The 22,453-nt window shown below is 50.7% G+C and overlaps 1 pseudogene; it reads left to right on the forward strand.

Annotated features, from left to right (window-relative positions):
- Positions 1–22,453, forward strand: part of LOC136303664 (zinc finger protein 208-like) — a 179,681-nt pseudogene that overhangs the window by 36,303 nt on the left and 120,925 nt on the right.

Below are 22,453 nucleotides of genomic sequence, written 5' to 3' on the forward strand. Positions count from 1 at the left end.
TCCCATGTCCCCATTCCTGTGTCCCCAGCCCCATTCCCGTGTCCCCGCCCCTGTGTCCCCAGACCCATGTCCCCAACTCCATTCCCGTGTCCCCATTCCCGTGTCCCCATTCCCATCTCCCCACTCCCATCTCCCCACCCCCGTGTCCCCGTGTCCCCAGCCCCATTCCCACGTCCCCAGCCCATTTGGGGTACCTTGTAGCGGCTGCCGTAGGTGAGGTCGAGCTCGGACTCCTCGGGCTGCAGGAACATTCCGGGTTTCTTGGTGTTGAGTTTGGCGTAGACGGCCTCACGCGGCTGCACGCGCACCACCAGCTCGTTGCGCTTGCACTGCTGGGCGAAGATGTCCCCGGGCACCTCCCGGAACTGCAGCCGCACCTCGGCCTTGCGCTCGTTCAGCGCCTTCCCGCAGCGCAGCATGAACGGCACGCCTGGGGACAGTGACATCGTTGGCATCATCATTGTCATCATTGTCAATGTCATCATTGACATCATCATCATCATCATCATCTATCCAACATCGTCAACATCAACATCCCAGCAGCGCAGCACGAACGGCACACCTGGGGACAGTGACATCATTGGACCCATCAATATCATCATGGGCATCATTGACATCACTGTCATCACCATCCCAGTGCCTTCCCACAGCACACCATGAATGGGATGCCTGGGGACAGTGGCACTACGATTGTCATCATTGTCATTGTCATCATCAACATCATCATTGTTAGCATTGTCAATATCATCATTAACATCATCAACATCATCAACATCATCAACATCCATCAACATCATCAACGTCATCACCATCCATCAACTTCCCAGCAGCGCAGCACGAACGGCACGCCTGGGGACAGTGACATCATTGCCATCATTAGATTGGCACCGTCAATATCATCGTTGGCATCACTGACATCACTGTCATCAACATCCATCACCATCCCAGCGCCTTCCCACAGCGCAGCACGAACAGGATGTCTGCGGACAGTGGCATTGTCATTGTCATCATTGTCATCGTCAATATCATCACTGGCATCATTGACACCACCGTCATCAACATCCATCACTATCCCAGCACCGTCCCGAATGGGACACCTGGGGACAATGGCACTGTCGTTGTCATAATTGTCATTGTCATCATCGTCATCATTCTTGTCATTGTCAATGTCATCATTGACATCATCATCAACATCTGTCAACATCATCACCATCCCATCACCTTCCCGGCAGTGCAGCACAAGCAGGATGTCTAGGGACAATGGCATTGTCCTTGTCATCATTGTCATTGTCAATATTATCACTGGCATCACTGACATCACTGTCATCGACATCCATCAACATCCCAGCACCTTCCCACAGCGCGGCATGAACAGGATGTCAAATGACAGTGGCACTGTCATTTTCATCACTGTCATTGTCATCATCAACATCATCGTCTATCGGTGACTGATGGATCTTGTGCATTCCCACAATTGTCATCATTGTCATCATCAACATCATTATTGTCATCACTGTAAATGTCACTATCAACATCAGTGTTGTTTGTCATCATAGTCAATGTCATCACTGGCATCAACATCCATCACCGTCGTCAACATCATCACCATTGTCTTGGTTTGGGAAGACAGGTATCTGCCAGGTAATGAAACATTAATTTTGAAGAATTAAAGATTTTAGGTAAACCAGATATTGCTGAAGTAAGACAGATAGACTTCCCTTTTGATAAGCAGAAGCCAGATTTAAGGAACTGATAAATCACGAGGCCTGTCAACTTATGTTTGTGTATTCTGACTAATCAATAGGCTTCAAGAAGGACAATGAATTCATAAATCAAATACTCCTGGGAAAACAGGATTCAGTTGTCACACAACACTAAAAGGTTAAAAAGTCAAAGCGAAGAAGACTCACTCACTTCATCATTTTGAGACCCTGCCCCATAAAATGAACCACCGACCCATTTCAAAGAACAAACAACGCATGCTTAATAGCTTTTGGCTAATTACCATACGAAGCGGGAATGGGATGTACTAAAGTCATGAATATACATTTGCGTTTTGGGTATTCAATACTTCTGTACATAAAAAGACCCTGTGATCTTCTGTGAGCGCGTGTGTTTGGGAGCTATCCCGCACGCTGCCTGGCATCGTAATTAAACATACACTTTCTAACTTTAAACTGTTAGAGAGTCTTTTGTCTGTCGTAGTCGGATATTGGCATTGGGGCGATATTCATATTTTTTTAATAATTCATTTTGGCGAGCCAGGTAGGAGACGCTCTCTCTCGCCGAGGGGGCCATCGGGGTCTAGGACCCTTTTAGCTGCCCCCCAGGATTTTCTGGGTAGAAGGCTCCTGCGACCCCCCTGACACCCCCGGAGACAGACCAGAGCCTGCTGGAACTACGGACAAAAAGGTATGTTTAAAAAATAAAATAAAGAACAAATACTGAAGACAGGTACCTTTGAATAGAGGCAGCTTGTAAGTCATAAGAGACGTCTTATGCAAAGCAGCGGCCTGAATGAGTTTTGGAAAAACTCCGCCGAGTATTGTAGATGGTTGTTTTGTTTCCAGGTAAAGAACCTGGTAGTTGGTGGCTGCATCCCGAGTGGAGGGGCAGCAACGGCGGCAGCAGAGCCGCCGGTCTTGAGTCTTGTTGGTTTTAAAGCAGTACTAGCTCCGGTTTCGGCTTGTAGCTTAAAGGTGCACCTTGCTAATGCATAATCTGAGGGGCTAGCCTGAGTTTTGAGATGCAAAGGGTCCCGTTTTGAGTCGTGGTCCCGTGCGCCGGATGTGTGTGTATTGCAGACAGACCTGTGTCTGTTTGGTGATCCCGAGGTTTTGTGATTGTGAATCAGTTTTGTACCGTTTGTGTTGCGGTTTGTGAAAGCTTGTGAAGTAGTCATTTCGGTTTGTGTAATTTTGGAATGTGCTACTAATCTCTGTGTTTTTGGAAATTCTGCAACACGGAAGAGATTTTTAAACTCCCGCTCACTGGCGGAGGGATACCTCTGTCGGGGAAGGCGGAGGGATTTGGGAAGGCTGTGTGCTAGCTTTGATCGTTTAACTGATAGTGTGACTTCAATTAGTTTGTTGTTCAGTAGAAAAGCGCCGTGAGTGAATAAGCTGTTTACTGTTTATAGAGAGAGAAAAAAAAAAAGGGGGGGGGGGGGGGAACAAAAGAGGCAAGGAGGTTTTTTTTCGTCTCTTCGCATCCATGCCTGACATAGCCGGTGATCAAGGGTACTTAGTGTCACCTTGGTAGTCAGACAACAGGCTGAACTTACAGCCTAAGGTTATGTTTCCCAGCTCCTTGTAAAAGCCGAGGGATTTTTGGCGAGTGGACGTTTTTGGTTAAATGAAGTATTCTTATCTGTTTGTGAAGTTTGCAATTGCCAGAGTGTGTGATAATATCTTCAAAGTGCTGTAGTCCTCGGCTGCGACTGCAGAAGAGCGAAGGGGGAGTGTGGGATCCAGCCCCGCCCCCGCTTTCCTGCAGGAGGGTCTGTGCTGTGTCCCGGCCGAAGTCTGTGGGATTTTAAGAATGTATTCAGAATCATGGGGGATCTCCCCCCCACCTTGGCTGCTTCCTTTGCAAGCCTAAAACTGTGCCTGACTGATTGGAAAAGTTTTCGTTTGTCTGTTTTTGCTTTTTGTTTGTTTGCTTTAATAAAAAGACGTTTATCCTTTTCTTAACCATAAGTTCTTTTCTCAACAGGTAATGCTTCGAGCCTTATTTTGAAAAAAATCTTTTTTGCTTTTTATGCCTCGAGCCTTGTTTAGAGTTTTCCTTTCTTGCTTTTTAACCGTAATTCTTTCCTCAACAGCTGAAAGTACAGCTAACTTTCTCCTTTTTAAGGTTAACAAACTAGTTTTTGTTTAGTTTTGTTTCTTTGTTTTTTCTCTCTCGTGTTGATTTTGATATATGCCCAGGAATAGGAGGCACAAGAATTGGGAAGCTGGTTCAGAAGAGTTCCCCTGCCCAAGGAGGGGCTGCTACTGTAATCAGCGGACTGTGCTTCGCGGTGCACTCTGTCAAGGCTCGTGGGTCCAATAAGGGTACAAGTGGCTAGTACCTAAGAGTGGAACTATAAGCCCACACAGCAGTAAAATATTTGAGTTGCTAGAAAACGAAATTTCAAAGATCTTAAAGAAACCAGTACAAATTCCTAAAGTCGAGTGTGGCCAGCATATTTTTGTACCAGAAGAATACCAAGTGAAACTTAAGAATTAGAATAAGATCAAAAAGCATTAAAAAAAAAAGAAAAAAAGGAGAGAATTCTTAATAGACACAGGGGCAACATTTTCAGTGCTGAATATGGCCCTAATACCTGTAACCAATGACTATGTTATGGTAAAAGGAGCGACTGACCAATCTGAAAGAGCTTATTTTTTTGCAAACCATTGAAATATAAATTGGAAAACAATGGGGAATTCATTGATTTTTTTAATATGCCTAAAGCTCCATCTGCACTTTTGGGCAGAGATCTGCTAGAGCAGCTGGAGACAAAAATAATATTTAAGAATGGGAAAATTATTTTGGAGGTAAAAGATCAACAATATGTAGAACTGTTAAGCTTAATAATGATAACCAATAAAATTGAAGTTGCCAATGAAGAAGAGAATTTCAGGAAAATATTAGATCAAGTGTTTCCTGGGGTGTGGGCTTCTGACACACCAAGCAGGGCAAAGAATGCACTATCAGTATAGGTCAAACTTAAAGAAAGAAGGCAGCCAGTAAAAGTTAAACAATAGCCCCTAAAGAAGGAAGACAGAGAAGGGATTAGTCCAATTATTGAAAACATTTGAAGATAGGACTACTAAAAGAGTGTCAGTCTGATTTTAACACTCCTATCTTGCCAGTGAAGAAGCCTAGCAGATCATACAAGCTAGTACAGGACTTAAAGGCTGTTAATAAGATGACTGAAGACTTGTATCCAGTAGTTGCTAACCCTTATATATTGTTAACTCGTTTAATCCCTGAACTAACCTGGTTTACTGTTTTAGATTTGAAAGATGCTGTCTTTTGCCTCCCTCTCCATGAAGCCAGCCAGAAAATCTTTGCATTTGAGTGGGAGAACCCCAAAACTGGACGAAAAACTCAGCTCACATGGTGTGTTTGCCTCAAAAGTACAAAAACTCCCCCACCATATTTGGGGAACAGCTTGCAAAGGATTTGGAGTCTTGGGAACCTCCACCAGGAGAGGGACAGTTGCTCCAGTATGTGGATGACCTCCTAATAGCCACCCAGACCCAAGAAACATGTGTGGACTGGACGGTAAGCCTCCTAAACTTTTTGGGCCTGCAGGGGTATCGGGTGTCCCAGGAGAAAGCCCAAATGGTGAGGCAAACAGTAATTTACCTGGGCTATGAAGTGAGTGCTGGACAGAGAACCTTAGGGCAAGATCGCAAAGAGGCAATGTGCCACACCCCAAAGCCTCAGACAGTGAAAGAACTGAGAACCTTCTTAGGCATGACAAGATGGTGCAGACTGTGGATTTATAATTATGGGTTACTTGTTAAACCTCTGTATGCCTTGAGCACGGAAGGAAGCAAAGATCTTCAGCAGAACAAAGAAGCAGCTCGAGCCTTCGACCAGCTAAAGAAAGCCCTCATGTCAGCACCAGCCTTGGGACTTCCAGATGTAAGTAGGCCATTCTTTTTGTTTTCTCACGAGAAGCAAGGGATCGCTTTAGGGATACTAGCACAAAACCTGGGCCCGTATCGAAGGGTAGTTGCCTACCTCTCTAAGCAGCTAGATACGGCAGCTAAGGGGTGGCCAGGGTGCCTCAGAGCCGTTGCAGCAGTGGCAGTGAACATCCAAGAGGCACGCAAGTTCACCCTGGGCCAGAAGATGACGGTGCTAGTGTCTCACACAGTGTCTACAGTCCTGGAAGCGAAAGGGGGGCATTGGCTCTCCCCACAGAGATTCCTGAAGTACCAAGCTATACTGGTGGAACAGGATGATGTTGAGATTGTGGTAACTAACATTGTGAACCCAGCTTCCTTCCTCAGCGGAAGTATGGGAGAACCAGTCATCCATGATTGCCTGGAGACCATTGAAGCCACCTGCTCCAGTCACCCGGATCTGAAAGATAGCCTGCTCGAAAATGCCGAGACCTGGTTTACTGATGGGAGCAGCTATGTCATCAGTGGGAAGAGGCATGCTGGGTATGCAGTTACCACAAGCAGAGAGGTAATAGAGTCCAAACCATTACCAACGAATACCTCTGCACAGAAGGCTGAGATAATAGCCTTAATTCGAGCCCTAGAGCTGGCAGAAGGAAAAAGAATTAATATCTTCACAGACTCAAGGTATGCATTTGGAGTCGTGCATGCCCACGGAGCCATTTGGAGAGAGAGAGGACTGTTAAACTCACAAGGGAAGGGTATTAAACATGCACAAGAAATATTGAGACTGTTGGAGGCAGTACAATTACCTGAGAAGGTAGCCATCATGCATATCAAAGCACACCAGAAGGTGAGCTCGGAACTGGAAGAGGGGAACATGCTGGCGGATAGAGAGGCAAAAGAAGCAGCAAAAAGTGAGATACCTGATGAGACAATTGAAGCAGCATTGATTCCAGATGGAAAAATTTCTATTGAGGGTAAGCCAATATCCAATAAAAAGGATAAGAAACTCATTAAAGAAGAATAGGCAAGTTATAACCAGGAGGGATGGGCTGTAACAGAAGAAGGGAAACTTGTAGTACCCTCCTATTTGTTGTGAGCATTAGTACAGAGGGAGCATGAGAAAACACACTGGGGAATAGATGCCCTGTATAACCATTTAAAAGAAAGGATCATGGCCAGGAAATTTCAGGGCACAGTGATACAAGTAACTCGTCAGTGTAGCCTTTGCCTCCAAACTAATCCCAAAAATACTCCAAAGCCTAAAGTGGGACAAATTGGGAAGGGCTGTGGACCTGGGCAACAATGGCAAATTGACTTTACAGAGCTGCCCAGGAAGGGAGGATATCGTTACCTATTAGTGTTAACTGATACTTTTTCAGGATGGCCAGAAGCCTTTCCTGTCAGGACAGCTAAGGCCCGAGAAGTAACCAAAGCACTGTTACAAGAAATAATACCGAGGTTTGGAGTTCCAGCCACCATATCCTCAGATAGAGGGCCACACTTTACTTCAAAAATTGTGCAGCAAATGAGTAATCACTTGGGAATAGATTGGGAATTGCATACCCCATACCACCCTCAATCTAGTGGTCAAGTGGAAAAATGAACCACTTGATTAAACAACAAATTGTGAGATTGGGGCAAGGAGTAAACTTACCCTGGCCCCAGGCTTTCCCATTGGCATTATTGCAAATTCGGAGAAAACCAAGGGCAAAAGAGAAACTAAGCCCTCTTGAAATACTGTATGGAAGGCCATATGCAGTTCAAGAAGGAACAACACCTATGCAAGTAGGGGAAGAGACCCTACATAGGCATAAGGAGGCCCTGAATAGACAACTTAGAGAAATTGAGAAATATGTGGCCGGAGCTCAAAACAGAGAATTAGATGGGCCAGTATGTATATGTTAAGTCTTTTGCAGAAAAGACCTTGGAATCACAGTGAGAAGGACCATTCCAGGTGCTTCTTACTACCTTCACTGCAATCAAGATCAAAGAACAGAAAGCCTGGATCCATCACTCCTGAGTGAAGAAAGCCCCAGAAGGAATCTGGAAGATCACACCAGGAGATAACGAACTGAAGCTGAAGCTCACTCGGAACTACCAATAGATGGACTAATAGTTATCATGGACATTATGTAGAAAATTGTAATTATTGCAGTAATTACTGTAACTATAACAAGAATCAAGGCAATACCACGTAGGTACAATGTGACTGAGATAAACAAGTGTGAAGCGAGAGCTTACGATGCTTACTCTCGTAAGGCTTTAAATAAGATGCTAAAAGTCACGAATGCAAGCTTGTGGGAAGGAAGAAATGTGTGGGGTTGTAAGTATGCATTTGTACAGGATGGGTTCCATGAGGCCTACCACCCACCCATGAGACCCATCCGAATTAGTCCTGAATGCTGTGACAAATACTCGAGTAAATGCCCTCAGTTTAGACTCAAAATAGAGGACTGTGCAATAAGACCAAAATTGGGCTGATAATTAACCCAAAGTGGTCTTTAAAACGAGTAGAAATGGGAGTACAAGTAAATAACCAGAATGTGCTCCATCTCTCAAGAACTCCTTTATGGACTGGACCACTTGGCTCCAAAAGAGTATGCCTTCTAATTTTAGAAGTAAGAAGGATCTCACCAGATTGCTAGGAACAAGATTGGGAGTCCTAAATACCATAGATTCAGAAGTACTGAGGAATAAATTAGCCTCAGTAGGGAATGATTTAGTTCAACTACAGCAACCTTTGCAATCCTCTCTACTTGCATTGGGTAACAATCATTGGAAATTGACCCAAATACTACCAGAATGGGAAAACACAGAAGAGCGAGATCATGAGGCAATAATTAATGCGCTAAGTACAGCTAGTGAAAACATTTCGCTGGCTCTAGGGTGTACTCAGGCACAACTGTGGATGCAATCAGTGGCTGCTGCAGTTATCAGAGAAGGTGGAGAGGGAACATTTCCTGCCGAAATTCGCAAAATTGTTTGGGACAATGCCTCTGATATGGAGAAGGAGCTTCAGTCTTGGTGGGTATTGGTCAATTTCACCTATAACCCTGAGACTAGTATAGTGACAGCCTTTGTTTTAACCATACACGATGCCTCAGTGGACCTAATACACCCAATAGTGCCCTTAGGGTTAAACCATGAGGGCGCTGTATTGTACCCTTCTGGACACAGGATGTGGGCACGAGAAATTGAAGGAAAATGGCAAACTGTTAATCTAGAACCCTGTACTGCAAGGAGGCAACTAGGATACATATGTGAAAGGACATTAGAAGGTGACAAAGACACTTGTTTGGATATGGACCAACATATTTGTCACTTTGAAACACATCCAGGCAAACAGAAAACTTCATTGGTGTATACAGGACAGGGGTGTGTCTGTCTAAGGACAGCATGCCCCATCATAAGGGTAGATAACCAAACTGTAAAAGAGATGCAATTCAATTTGTGTGTTTGTAATTTTGTTAGAATTAGGGGATGTGATTTTTCCTATCAAGCACCTGTAGTATCACATCAATAACCACTGTGGAGAAAATACTGCCTGTGCCCATAGGAATAAATCTGACTCTAGTCACTCAATTGATGAGACATCCTGAATTGAAAGAAATCTTAAAAGAAATTAAGGAAGGGGGGAAAAAGATGTTAATTACAATACACCATGACACAGAGACCATCAAAGGAGTTTTTAAAAGGCTTGAGGAACATGTGTCTCATCATTGGTGGGATGAGCTTTTTGGGTGGTCTCCGACAGCAACCGGTATACTAAATACCTTAGTCCACCCTATAGTTGTGTTACTTATTTTAGTTAGTATAAGTTTAGTTTTATCTGTGGTGATACTTATTTGGAATTGGAGGATGCTACGAAGAGTAACAGCCTTAACTTCATTATCGAAAGCGTATGGATTGGTCTTGAGAGACACTAGTTGTACAACTTGGATAGATGAAGAAGACTCTATGTATTGAGTAAAAGAATTTACTCACTTTAAAGAGGAAGTGAGAGTTGAAACATTAATTTTGAAGAATTAAAGATTTTAGTTAAACCAGATATTGCTGAAGTAAGACAGATAGACTTCCCTTTTGATAAGCAGTAGCCGGATTTAAGGAACTGATAAATCATGAGGCCTGTCAACTTATGTTTGTGTATTCTGACTAATCAATAGGCTTCAAGAAGGACAATGAATTCATAAATCAAATACTCCTGGGAAAACAGGATTCAGTTGTCACACAACACTAAAAGATTAAAAAGTCAAAGCGAAGAAGACTCACTTACTTCATCATTTTGAGACCCTGCCCCATAAAAAGAACCACCGACCCATTTCAAAGAACAAACCACGCATGCTTAATAGCTTTTGGCTAATTACCATACGAGGCGGGGAATGGGATGTACTAAAGTCATGAATATATATTTGTGTTTTGGGTATTCAATACTTCTGTACATAAAAAGACCCTGTGATCTTCTGTGAGCGCGCGTGTTTGGGAGCTATCCCGCACGCTGCCCGGCATCGTAATTAAACATACACTTTCTAACTTTAAACTGTTAGAGAGTTTTTTGTCCGTCATAGTTGGATATTGGCATTGGGGCGATATTCATATTTTTTTTAATAATTCACCGCCTCTCCCTGCCCCCAGAGCCCCCTTTTCCTTGACAGAGAGATCCCCTGGACCCCTATTCCTGCCCTTCCCAGCACCCAGCCCCGCCTATCCCAACAGTGAGGACCCCTATTCCCAACCATCCCGGGTTTCCCCACATTTGGATGGGAGTAGGGACACCGGGGACGCTTGGAGCTCCCTTTCCTGGTCACAGGAACCCCCTTAATCCCACCCATCCCACCTCTACCCACCCCTTTTCTCAACCCTGGAAGCCCCAAAGCCCCTTCCCTGCTCTCCCAGCTCTCCCCGTTGCCCCTTTCCTTCAGCCGTGACCCCCCAGCCCCCAAATGTCCGTGTCCCCCCAGTTCTCCTATCCCTGCGCTCCCTGCCCGTGGCGCTGTCGGAGCCCGGCCCGGGCTTCCCCCAGTTCTGTCCATGGGCTCCCTGGATGGGATTCCCTTCCAGCGCCGCCACCGCCAGCGGGGCCGGGCGGAGCCGCAGCCGCCAGGGATGGCGGCCGGAGCCCAGCCGGGATTTTGGGATGGCCACAGCCGGTACAACGAGCGGCACCAGCACAGGGCCACCAGGGAGCTGCAGATGCCGCAGGAGCGGCACAGCCAGAGCGGGGCTCAGCGCGGGGAGCCGGGGCTGGGGGATCTGTGGGGCTGCCACTGCACCTGTGGGGCTGCACTGGGGATCCCTGGGACTGCGCCGGCACCTGGGCTGAACTGGGGGACCCTCAGTGGGTCCCACATCCCCCTGTGCCCCCTCTCCCACCCCCTTCCCATTGTTCCCCCCAAACTTACGCTCCCCCGAGCTCGGCCTGGAGTGACCCAGCCCACGGCCATCGTGTCCCGGCTGGGAGGAGGAGGAGGAAGAGGAGGGACAGAGAAGGAGGAAGAGGAGGAGCAGAAGGACTTGGAGGAGGCAGAGGAAGCACCACGTGCGTTCCCCGCTCCCTGAATCTGCAGCTCCTTCGCCCGGACACCATTGGCCCCATCCCGCAGGTGCGCTGGGAGCGGGGACCTCGCCCCAAATATTCCGGGGGGGTCCCCGGGTTTGGGGTTTTTGGGGGAGCTCGATGTCGGCAGAGCCCCGGTCGGGGGGCGGGAGAATGCGGGTCCCCCCCAGGTGGGGTTTGGGCTTCCCGGGCCGGGCCCTCCAAGCTCTGCCGGGGCCACGTGGGGAGCGGCGGGACCGGCAGGGGGACACCGGATTTGGGTGGCAGAGGTCCGGGCTTTGGGGACCCCCTGAGTGGGACCCCAGAGACAGGAGAGCCCCAGGAGCCCAAAGCGGGGACCCTGAGAGGGGAGGACCCCTGGGATTGCCGGGACCCCGTTGGGGGGTGCTGGGACTGGAGGGGCGGGATGGCCAGTCAGTCCCAATATGATCCTGGTCACTTCCCCTCACTCCCTGTAGGATCTCTCTTTCTCCCAGTATTACTTCACTAATCACTCCCTATCATTCCCCATTATGATACAGTTTTCCCCCAGCACGGTCCCAGTTGCTCTCAGTTCCTCCTACTATCGTCTGCTGTGTTCCCAGTTTTCCCAGTTGCCCCTAGTATAGTCCTAGTGTCTCCCAGTATAATGCCAGTCTCTCCCAGCAGGGCCCCAGTCCCTCACACACACCCCGAGTTACCCCCAGCAGATTCCCAGTGGCTTCCAGTGTGGTCCCAGTCACCACTTGCATGGTCTCAGACACTCCCACTATATCCCAGTTGCCCTTGTAGTCATTGCCAGACACTGCCAGTTCCCTCAGCAAGGTTCAGTTGCTCCCAGTTTTATCCCAGTCACTGCCAGTACCCCCCAGTTTTCACCAGTATGCATCCTGTCATTCCCAGTGTCTCCCAGTGTATCCCCTGTTGATCCTCACCATGGGTCTGGTAGCTCTCAGTAACCCACAGGCAGGGTCCAGTCACACCCAGTAAAATTCCAGTATGATGCCAGTCGCCTCACGTGTAATCCCAGTGTCTCCCTGTCAATGCCAGCATGAACCCAGTAGCCTCCAGTAGGATCCCCATGACTTCCAGTCTCCCAGTATATCACTGTCTCTCCTAGAATGTTCCCAGTCATTCCCAGTTTGTGTCGTTGTGATTCCCGTCATTCACAGCCACTCCCAGTCAATCGCAGTGTGAGTCCAGTCAGTCTCAGTGTGATCCCAGTCTCAGCCAGCATTGGCCCAGCTGCTCCCACTATGATGCCAGTTGCTGCCAGAATAGTTCCAGTTGTTCCCAGTTTTTCCCAGTATGTTCCCAGTTGTACCCAGTTGCTCCTAGTATTGTCCAAGTAACTTCCCATATAATCACAGTCCTTCCAAGCGCGGTCCCAGTCATGTCCAGCTGCCCCCAGTGCAGACCCAGTCACTCCCACTTGCTCACAGTTCTCCCCAGCGTGGTCCCAGCTGTTCCCAGTGTGGTTTCAGTCCCCCCATATGGTCACAGACACTGCCAGTATATCCCATTTGCCCTCGGTATGCTTGTTGTCATTCCCAGTCACTCCCAGTTGCCCGTGTAATGTTCCAGTTACGAAGTACAGCCCAGTTCCTTCCAGTGATGCCACTGCTGGGATCCCCCACCCCTCTCTGCATTCCCCCCGCCCAGTTATCCAAGCTCCCGAGAGGAGCCCCAAGGGCTGGAAGTGCCCAGCCAGGGTCCCCAACAAGGCCCAGTGTGGATGTGCAGCGCCCAGTTTTCCCAGTTTCCCCCTCCTTTTCCCCGGGCCGGGTTCCCCCCGGCCCCAGCGGGTGGGAGCAGCCGAGAGCCCCGCGCTGCCCATCCCGACCTGTCCTGGTTCCATCCCTGCTCCTCCCGCGGCCGCCAGGGCTTCGGGAACGGGGCACCCAGGGTGTGCCTGCTCCTGGGGGAGGAGGAGGGCTGGGAGAGGAGAGCTGGAGAAGGAGAGCGAGAAGGGATGGAAGCAGGAGAAGGAGCTGGGGTTAGGGAGGAGGAGGAAGAAAGGGGTGGAAGAGGAGAAGCAGGAGGAAGAGGAAGAGGAGGGACAAAGGAGGATCAGGGAAAAGAGAAGAACCATGAGGTCGAGCACTCCCTGGATTTGCAGGCCCCCTCCCATGGGATGGTCACCCCCCATCCCACAGGTGACTGGGGAGGGGGAGCTGGGCCCAGATATCCTGTGGGGTCCCTGGGTTGGGTTTTTTTAGGGGGAATATCTGGAGAATGAAGAACTGCAAAGCTGAGTGGAAAATGCCCCTTGGGGGGACACTGGGAGTTGCCAGTGGCAGCTGCTGGCAGAGGCAGCCTGGAGGAGCAGAGCCCTGTGCCCCCAGGAGCCCAAAGTGGGGACCCCAGAGATAGGGAGCACTGCCATTGGCGGGACCCTCAACAGCCTGGAGAGGGGCAGGGGGGACTCCTTGGACCCCCTGCACCCCAAAGCAGAGAATAAGGGGAGAAAAGACCCCAGGACCTACCTCCAAATTCCCCAGCATCCCTAAGTGGCAAGGCAGAAGAGGGGAACTTTTTCGATTCCTGGGACTCCCAGCAGCCTGGGGAGGGCAGGGACTGAGTAGACAGGGGACCCACTATACAAGCGTGACCCCCAGCAGCTGGGATGGGGGGAACCCCCGAACACCAAAGGGAAGAGAGCAGAGACAGGGAACTCCTGGGAGGCATTTTCAGGGCTGAATCTTGGTGTTTGAGAGGTTTTTATGGACCCTCGATGCCCAAGGACCTCTAGAGATTGACTTGGGCAGAGGGACCTTCAAACTCAATTTGCTTATCCCTTGTATTTCCCCTGACCAGGATTTCCCATTCCCAGACCTTGGCTGGATGTAGGGGAAGGCTGTGCCGAAGAGGAATGATCCCCAGCACAGCCAGGCAGGTGAGGAGGTACTCAGTGCCCCTTTTCCCCTCTCTCCTGCTCCATCTCCCAGCCCAGCCTGGCCCCCGGCTGCAGGACAACCCTGCTGCCAACGCCATCCTGCCAGGGATACACTGAAGGGATCTCCTTTCCCTTCCCTCTGGCATGGAGGCAAATCCCATCCTCTCTTTGTCCTTCCTCCCCCAGACAAGGAGCTGAGGATGGAGACCAGGGAGGACAAATCCCCAGGGAAGAACCTCATGGAAGAGGGTGTTTTTAGCAGCCGTACGGCGCAGAAATCCAATGGGGAGGAAAAGCCCCAGAGATCCTGCAGGAGGAGGGGCTCCAAGCCCATCCCAGGGTGCTCTGGGGAGGAAAGACCAAACCTGTGCCAGAACAGTGGCCGAAGCTTCAGCCGGGGCTCTGAGCTGGTGGTCACTGAGCAGCTTCATGATGGGGAGAAACCCCACAAGTGCCGGGAGCGTGGGAAGAGCTTCAGCCAGAGGTTCAGCCAGATCTGCCACCAGAGGATCCACACTGGGGAGAGGCCCTATCACTGTCCCCAGTGTGGGAAGAGGTTTCAGACCAACTCCCATCTGCTCCAGCACCAGCAGATTCACACAGAGGAGAGGCCCTTCCGCTGCCCTGACTGCAGGAAGGGCTTCAAGCGCAACTCCACCCTCGTCACCCACCGGCGCATCCACACTGGGGAGAGGCCCTACGAGTGTGGGGAATGTGGGATGAGCTTCATCCAGAGATCCCACCTGATTCACCACCAGAGGATCCACACCAGGGAACGGCCCTATGAGTGGGAGAAATGTGGGAAGAGCTTCAGCATCAACTCCAACTTGATCAGCCACCAGAACATCCATGCTGAGGAAAGGCCATACAAGTGTGGGGAATGTGGGAAGGGCTTCAACCAGAGGTCTCACCTGATCATCCACCAAATGATCCACACTGGCGAGAGGCCCTACGAGTGTTCTCAATGTGGGAAGAGGTTTCACACCAGCTCCAGTCTCCTCGTGCACCAGCGGATTCACAGAGAGGAGAGGCCCTTCCGCTGCCCCGACTGCAGGAAGGGCTTCAAGGACAAATCCACCCCTGTCACCCACCGGCGCATCCATACTGGGGAGAGGCCCTACGAGTGTCCCCAGTGTGGGAAGAGCTTCACCCAGAGCTCTAACTTGACCCAACACCAACGGAGGCACCATTAAGGGAAGCCCTGTGAGTGCCCTGACTGTGGGAAGAGCTTTGTGCACTGCTTTACCCTATCCCCCATCAATGGACCCCCATTGGGCAGAGCCCTGGATCCCCACAGACACCTGGATGAACGCAGGGGCAAGAATGGCTACCAGGACTCTGATCAACATTGCAAATTAATTGGGAAGCGATGATTTTTTTTTTCATTTACTGCCAAAAAATATCTTTTCTGCTCTGTTTTTTCTTCTGATGGTATCAAGCTAAGTAGGATGATCAAGGATATGTTTTTCCCACCTGAATAATTTCCATGATTTTGCTATCAGAACACCCAGAACTAGATTTAAAATAAAGAAACTAAGCAAAGAGATCTAAAGCTGAATACTTTACTGGGATTTGAGCATGAATTTGAGGTTCAGGGGAATATTCAGGAGCATTTAGGTGTTCTGGGAGCATCCAAGCCAAGAGACATGGCCATGATCTTGTAGTTGTTGCAGCAGAACCTGTCCACCTGAGCCCATCTGTTCTCCAGGAATTCTGGTTGTCTGTTAGTTAATACAGTTTGGTTTAATGGTTACTAGAATATTTCTCTGTTAGGACCTTAGAATTCTTTGGAAAGGACAGGGACCTTACAGGGGCCGGTTCTGGGATTGGCATGTAGTTTTGACCACTCAGAAAACGGAATGCGACTTTTAGTAATATCCTTATAAAGCTGAGACTGAGTTCGAGCCCTCTTCTCTTCCTCCCAGCTGGCTTCCAGGTAACATCGTGGGCAGTCAAGGAGGGCCCGGCTTTGGCCCCGCTGCCCCAGGGCGGCCGGGCCCGGCCAGGCCTCCGAGAGCCTCTGCCCGCAGAGGAGGCAGGGCCGGCTGAGCCCTTCTCCCCCGGCTGCTGGCGGCAGGGCTGCAGTCTGGCAGTGCTGCAGTCTGGCAGGGCTGCAGTCTGGCAGTGCTGCAGACTGGCAGGGCTGCAGTCTGGCAGGGCTGCAGTCTGGCAGTGTTGCAGTCTGGCAGTGCTGCAGTCTGGCAGGGCTGCAGTCTGGCAGTGTTGCAGTCTGGCAGTGTTGCAGTCTGGCAGTGCTGCAGTCTGGCAGGGCTGCAGTCTGGCAGGGCTGCAGTCTGGCAGTGTTGCAGTCTGGCAGTGCTGCAGTCTGGCAGGGCTGCAGTCTGGCAGGGCTGCAGTCTGACATTGCTGCAGTCTGGCAGTGCTGCAGTCTGGCAGTGCTGCAGTCTGGCGGTGTTGCAGTCTGGCAGGGCTGCAGTCTGGCAGGGCTGCAGTCTGGCAGTGTTGCAGTCTGGCAGGGCTGCAGTCTGGCAGTGCTGCAGTCTGGCAGTGCTGCAGTCTGGCAGTGCTGCAGTCTGGCAGGGCTGCAGTCTGGCAGGGCTGGCCCCGTGTCTGGGGCCTCAGCAGGGATCATCGGGTCCGGTCGGTCGTGGCAGGGCCATGCCCCGGCAGCCCTGGCCCGAGGGGAGGATGGGATCTCTCTCCCCAACCCACGCTGGGCCTTACAGAGCAGCTCTGAGCCGCTCACACCTTCAGATCCAGGGGGTGAAGAAAAGGCATCCACCAGCCTCCCCCCCACCGGCATGGCTTTTAAACCTTTGGGCTGCTGCAAGCTTTAACTCTTTCCTGACACAGATTGAGACTTTCTTAAACTTTACCCCTTCTCAGAGATGAGAGAAAAGGCCAAATTGGAGACATGTAAAAAAGACAATATAGAGATCTCAAAGTCAGTAAAGGAAGAGTGACTTTTAAGTGGTAGAGATGACAAGTTGCCTTTGTTCTAGGCTGAAAATCTTCTATGGATTATGGTAACAGGCTGTAATATGCTAGAATAATCTATTAAATCATGGACAATATAAACTAGGGAGATGATTTGTGGATTTGAGCAAAGGCATCTGTGATGAGCTGAGTGAATATTGAATTGGCAGCTGTGATTTTTGTGACCCCATAAGAGCTTGAACAGAGAGAGATGAGAAGAAGCCCTCAGCCAGTGAAGAACTGACATCTCTGTTCCCTGAGTTGAAAAGTGTCTTTTGCTTTTTTTTTTTTTTTTTTTTTTTTTTGAAACAGCTCATTTTTAAAAGGTACCACCCCAGTGTGTGAATCTACAGCCATATGTAGTCATGGGAAAGGCTACATGATGTGGGCAGCTGCACAACTGCAGAATCTCCTGGGCAGGATGCTTTTGTGTGAGTTGGAAGGCACAAGCAGACTGTTTCTCTTGGGGAAAGTTACCAAACAATAGGAGTGACTTCTCTCTCTCCAAGACTGAAGGAAAGACTGTTTTATAAGTGGTGCTGACCTAGAGTTCTGAGTTTTGCCTCTTTACATGGTTGGTAGAAAATGAACAGTTTGTAGTGGGAGAAAGGATTGGGTTTAGAAATTAATTTGTGGGTTTTTTTCTTCCCTGATTTTCTTAGTGTATGTTAATAAAATCTATTGGTTTTTACTTCTAAGTTGAGCCTGCTTTTGCCTTTTTCTCCCAAAATCCTATCTCCCATTAAGCAAACAAATTTGGCAAATGTAAAACCAGCATATAAATGGTGCTGTGACTCAGAGAAGCAAACCTAAACCATAACACCAGAGAAACTCTATAAACAAGTTCCATGTTCCCTCACTCTCCACTCATCACTTTCCCTCACAGAGCTTGCTCTGTTCTCCCTGGGGGCAGCAGAAATGCAGAGGGTTTCTAATATCCAAGAATACCAGGAGAGATATGTGTGAGCTTATAAAGAGAACTGCAGAATTCTGGAACACAAAAGGGTGTCTGTGTGTTCAAGGGGACGGTGTAGAGGAAATGGCTTTGATTTTGGATACAGCGATCTCCTCTAAATCTTCACTATCCTTTTCTCCATGGCAATATCCAATGCCCAGAGACAGCAAATGTGCAACAGCAGCTCCATCAGCCACTTCCTCCTGCTGGCATTGGCAGACACGCGGCAGCTGCAGCTCCTGCACTTTTGCCTCTTCCTGGGCATCTGCCCATTCCTGGGCTGCCCTCCTGGGCCACGGCCTCGTCATCAGCGCCGTAGCCTGCGGCCACCACCTGCACAGCCCCATGTTCTTCTTCCTGCTCAACCTGGCCCTCAGCGACCTGGGCTCCATCCTCACCACTGTCCCCAAAGCCATGCACAATTCCCTCTAGGACACCAGGACCATCTCCTATGCAGGATGTGCTTCCCAAGTATTTTTTTTAGTTTTCTGCACTATAACAGAGTATTTCCTGCTGACCATCATGTGCTATGACCACTATGTGCCATCTGCAAACCCCTGCACTATGGGACCCTCCTGGGCAGCAGAGCTTGTGCCCACATGGCAGCAGCTGCCTGGGCCAGTGCCTTTCTCTATTCACTGCTGCACACAGCCAATACATTTTCCCTGCCCCTGTGCCATGGCAATGCCCTGGGCCAGTTCTTCTGTGAAATCCCACACATCCTCAAGCTCTCCTGCTCCAAGTCTTACCTAAGGGACCTCTGTCTTACTGCTGTTAATGCTTGTTTATTATTTGACTCTTTTGTGTTCATTGTTTTCTCCTATGTGCAGATCTTCAGGGCAGTGCTGAGGATCCCCTCTGAGCAGGGACAGCACAAAGCCTTTTCCACCTGCCTCCCTCACCTGGCTGTGGTCTCCCTGCTTGTGAGCACTGCAGTGTTTATTCATCTGAAGCCCTCCTCCATGGCCTCCCCATTCCTGGATCTGTCAGTGTCCGTTCTGTACTCGGTGGTACCTCCAGCCCTGAACCCCCTCATCTACAGCCTGAGGAACCAGGAGCTCAAGGCTGCAGTGTGGAGTCTGATGACTGGATGGTTTTCGGGAACATTAAACTGCTGGCAATTTCTGCCAATCACTTGTAATAGACGTTTTCTTTGATGCTTCTTGTTGTTTTGGTTGTGGGGTTTTTTTCCAGTGTTTGATATTTTAATCTTGTTCTCAAAAAGTGTCACTCTCTGTGCCATTTCCCATTTTGTTTCTCTCCACCTCCCCTGTGGCCACAGACTGTGTCAATGAGGGGCTGCACTCTTGGTGGCTTTAAAGGAACTCAAGGATCTCCCAGCCAAGTTTCCTGCAGAGCTGCCCCTTTTGTTCCCTTCTCTGCAGCTGCAGCAGCAATGTCTGTGTGCAGAGCTGGGGGCAGATCAGTGCTGGCACAGCAGCTGTGCCCAGGAGCAGCAGCCCTTGGTGTTGGCAGTGCTGCTCCCGTGGCCCTGCCCCACTGCCCTCCTGGCCCTGGTGTTGCTGTAGGGCCTGAGTGCTCTCGGTGCCGGGATCAGGGCTGGGGCTGGCAGTGCCGGGGCTGCAGCAGGGACAGGCCATGTGCTCTGCTGGGGCAGCTCTGACGCCTCAGGGCAGGGCCTGGGGGCTCCAGGCTCCTTGCCCAGGCTCTCTCCAGAACACGCCCAGGCCAATGCTCTGCACAGAAAAGCCCCGTGAGCAGCCCCAGAGTGGCCGTGGGCAGGCTGGGGGCAAACAGCACGGCTGGGGCTCTGCAAGGTCCCTGGGGGAGACGGAAAGGAGCAGCAGAGCAGGGGCTGATCCATCCCCACTGTGCTGGACACCCCAAGGCAGCGTCCCAGAGCGTCCTCATGCACCTGCCAACAACATCCCCCCTCTGCAGCCCTGGCCTCTCCCCCAGCTCACACAGGGTCCGCATCCTTGCAGGCACAGACACGGCAGCACAGGCTCAGGAGCCCCTGTTTGCAGTGCCCAGAGCAGGCCTGAGCACCCCCATGGTGTTGGTGTGGGGAGATGAACCTGAGGGAGCACAAATGCCATCAGCCCCTGGGGCCAGGAAGGGCTGGGGGACAGGACGGAAACCACTCAGCTTTGTCGTGCCCTCCGAAGTCAGCCAGAAAGTTTGTTCCCATCAACTGTGAGTTTCCTGTGACATTGTAGATGTTGTTGCTCAGAGCCAGGACTGCCTGGCAGCCACCCCCAAACTACCCTGAGCATTTCCATTGCTTCACCTTGGCTTTCTTTACTCTTCCCTTGTCCAGATTTCTTCCTGTTGCCCATCCCTGTTTTCTCCCCTGCAAACAGCCAATCCCTGCTTGTCCTTTCCCCTCTGCCCCCACTCCCCATTTCAGTTTCTAAATTGGCACCATGGGAACGTCCCTTGGGGAGCAGGATCACCCTCCAAGTGCTTCAGGAATTGTCTACAGGCTCCTGCAGGGCCTGGCGCTGCTCCCTTGCCAGAGGCACCACAGGCCAGGGGGGCACATCTGGGCTGCCGTGTCTGGCTCTGGGGCTCCCTGTTCTGGGCCATGAGGAGAAGCTGCAGACACTGCAAGACTGACAGGATGGGCTTTGGGGCTATGAGGAGAAGCTGAGGGACCTGGGCTGCTGCACCTTCTGAAGAGGAGGCCCAGGCGTCATCCTGCAACTGCTGCAAGGGTGGTTTCAGAGAATCACAGAATCAGCAAGGTTGGAAAAGACCTTGGGCATCGTCAAGTCCAACCCATGCCCTGACACCACCTTGTCTCCCCTCAGCCTCCTCTTCTCCAGGAGAAACAACGCCAGCTCCCTCAGCCCCTCCTCACAGGACTTGTGTTCCAGACCCCTCACCAGCCTTGCTTCCCTTCTCTGGACATGCTTCGGCCCCTCCATGTGCTTCCTAACTTGGGGGGCCCAGAACTGGACACAGCACTTGAGGTGCTGCCCAGCCAGTGCTGAGCACAGGGGAAGAATCACTGCCCTGCTCCTGCTGGCCACACTGCTCCTGACCCATAGGAGTGCCAAGGGTTGGATGAGGGAAATTGTGGGGAGGGCCTGGGGACAAAGTCTGATGGATTGTCAGCCATGAAGGGTCTTGATTTTTATATCTATTCAGACTGCATCAGAAGGTGCTGGGGGTCAATATCAATTGCATATTGCTGATATCAATCTATAAACAGGAAAAGGAAAACTTCACAGGACAAAACAGTTCTCTCTGCATTGTTTTCAATATATTATATTCACTTTGAATATACTTCTGAAATCTAATTAACCATAGAATAACTGAAAAATTAAATTATTCTCAGGGACATGATTTGTTCAACTTTTTTGAACAAATGTTTTTGAGCTTTCTTCACTGATTTCCTGTACGGAAGAGCTCAAGAAAGAAGAGTCCTTTGCAGTAGTAAAATTCATCAGCAACCTGCAAGGGGCTGAGGATCCATCCTCATCAGAGCAGGAATGAACAGCAATGGGCACAGTTTTTTGTCTGCTCCAGCTTTGGGATGGGCCCTGGGCCTGGAGCAGGAGCAGCTCCGCAGGGCCCCAAGGCCGGGGCTGTTGTGCTGGCCTGGGCAGATGGGATGGCAGCAGGGGCTGCAGAGCTCTCAGGACCTCAGGGACAGGGGAGCAGGGCACACAGGGAGCCTCCTCTTCCCTTGGCCCAGCACCTTCCCCATGGCTGGGGCTGAGCCCTCTCTGAGCTGCAGCTGCTGCTGTGCCCTTGCGAGGGGCTGAGGCCGTGGGGCCCCTGCCCAGAGCCGCCTGCCCTGAGCAGAGCTGTGGGGCCAGAGCCGGCTGGGCCGTGCTGGGGAGAGGCCCTTGGTGCTGCGCAGAGCTCAGGGCAGCTGGCACAGCTTGCAGGGAGCTGGGCTGGGCTCAGACAGCCTGGCACAGAAACCATCAGTGTCCATCTCAGCCTGTGGGAGCGTGCAGGGGCAGGACTCAGCCCAGGCCTTGTGGGGCAGGGCCGGCGCCTGTGGAAGGCGTTGAAAACAGGCAAGTGCCCCACAGAGGAGGCTGCCCTGTGCCCTTGGTGTCATGGACAGAGCAAGGAGGGGGCCCAGGACATTTGTCACCCATGCCAGCCTCTGTCCCCCGGCGCTGGCAGCCCCGGCTGCTCAGCCCAGGTTTGCGGGGCAGTTTGGCTGTGGCCCAGCTCCATCCTCCTGTGGGGCTCAGGGCCTGTTGCCAGCCATGGCCAGCCCTGCCCGGCCTCTCTGCTGGCCCAGAGCCCGGCACAGCCTGTGAAAGGAGGTGATCAATAGTTCACTCATGTAAGCATGAGTTAACTATTAGGAGTCACCAAATATTAATCACATGCCTAAGAAGCAGGATGCACCTTTGCCTTGCCTAGACAAGAGAAACAAAACCTATTGTCAGCAGGATTCCTGAATTTTCAGGGGGAGCTCAGCTGTCCTCTGGCTCACGGCAGGGGCAGACAAGAACCACCTGCACCAAATTCAGGTGTTTGCTGCTTGATTGAGTCGTACTTGTGAGAGGTGT

The sequence above is a fragment of the Chamaea fasciata genome, unplaced genomic scaffold, assembly GCF_029207755.1.
Source record: "Chamaea fasciata isolate MVZ Bird 193981 ecotype frontalis unplaced genomic scaffold, bChaFas1.0.hap1 SCAF_40, whole genome shotgun sequence".
NCBI lineage: Eukaryota > Metazoa > Chordata > Aves > Passeriformes > Sylviidae > Chamaea > Chamaea fasciata.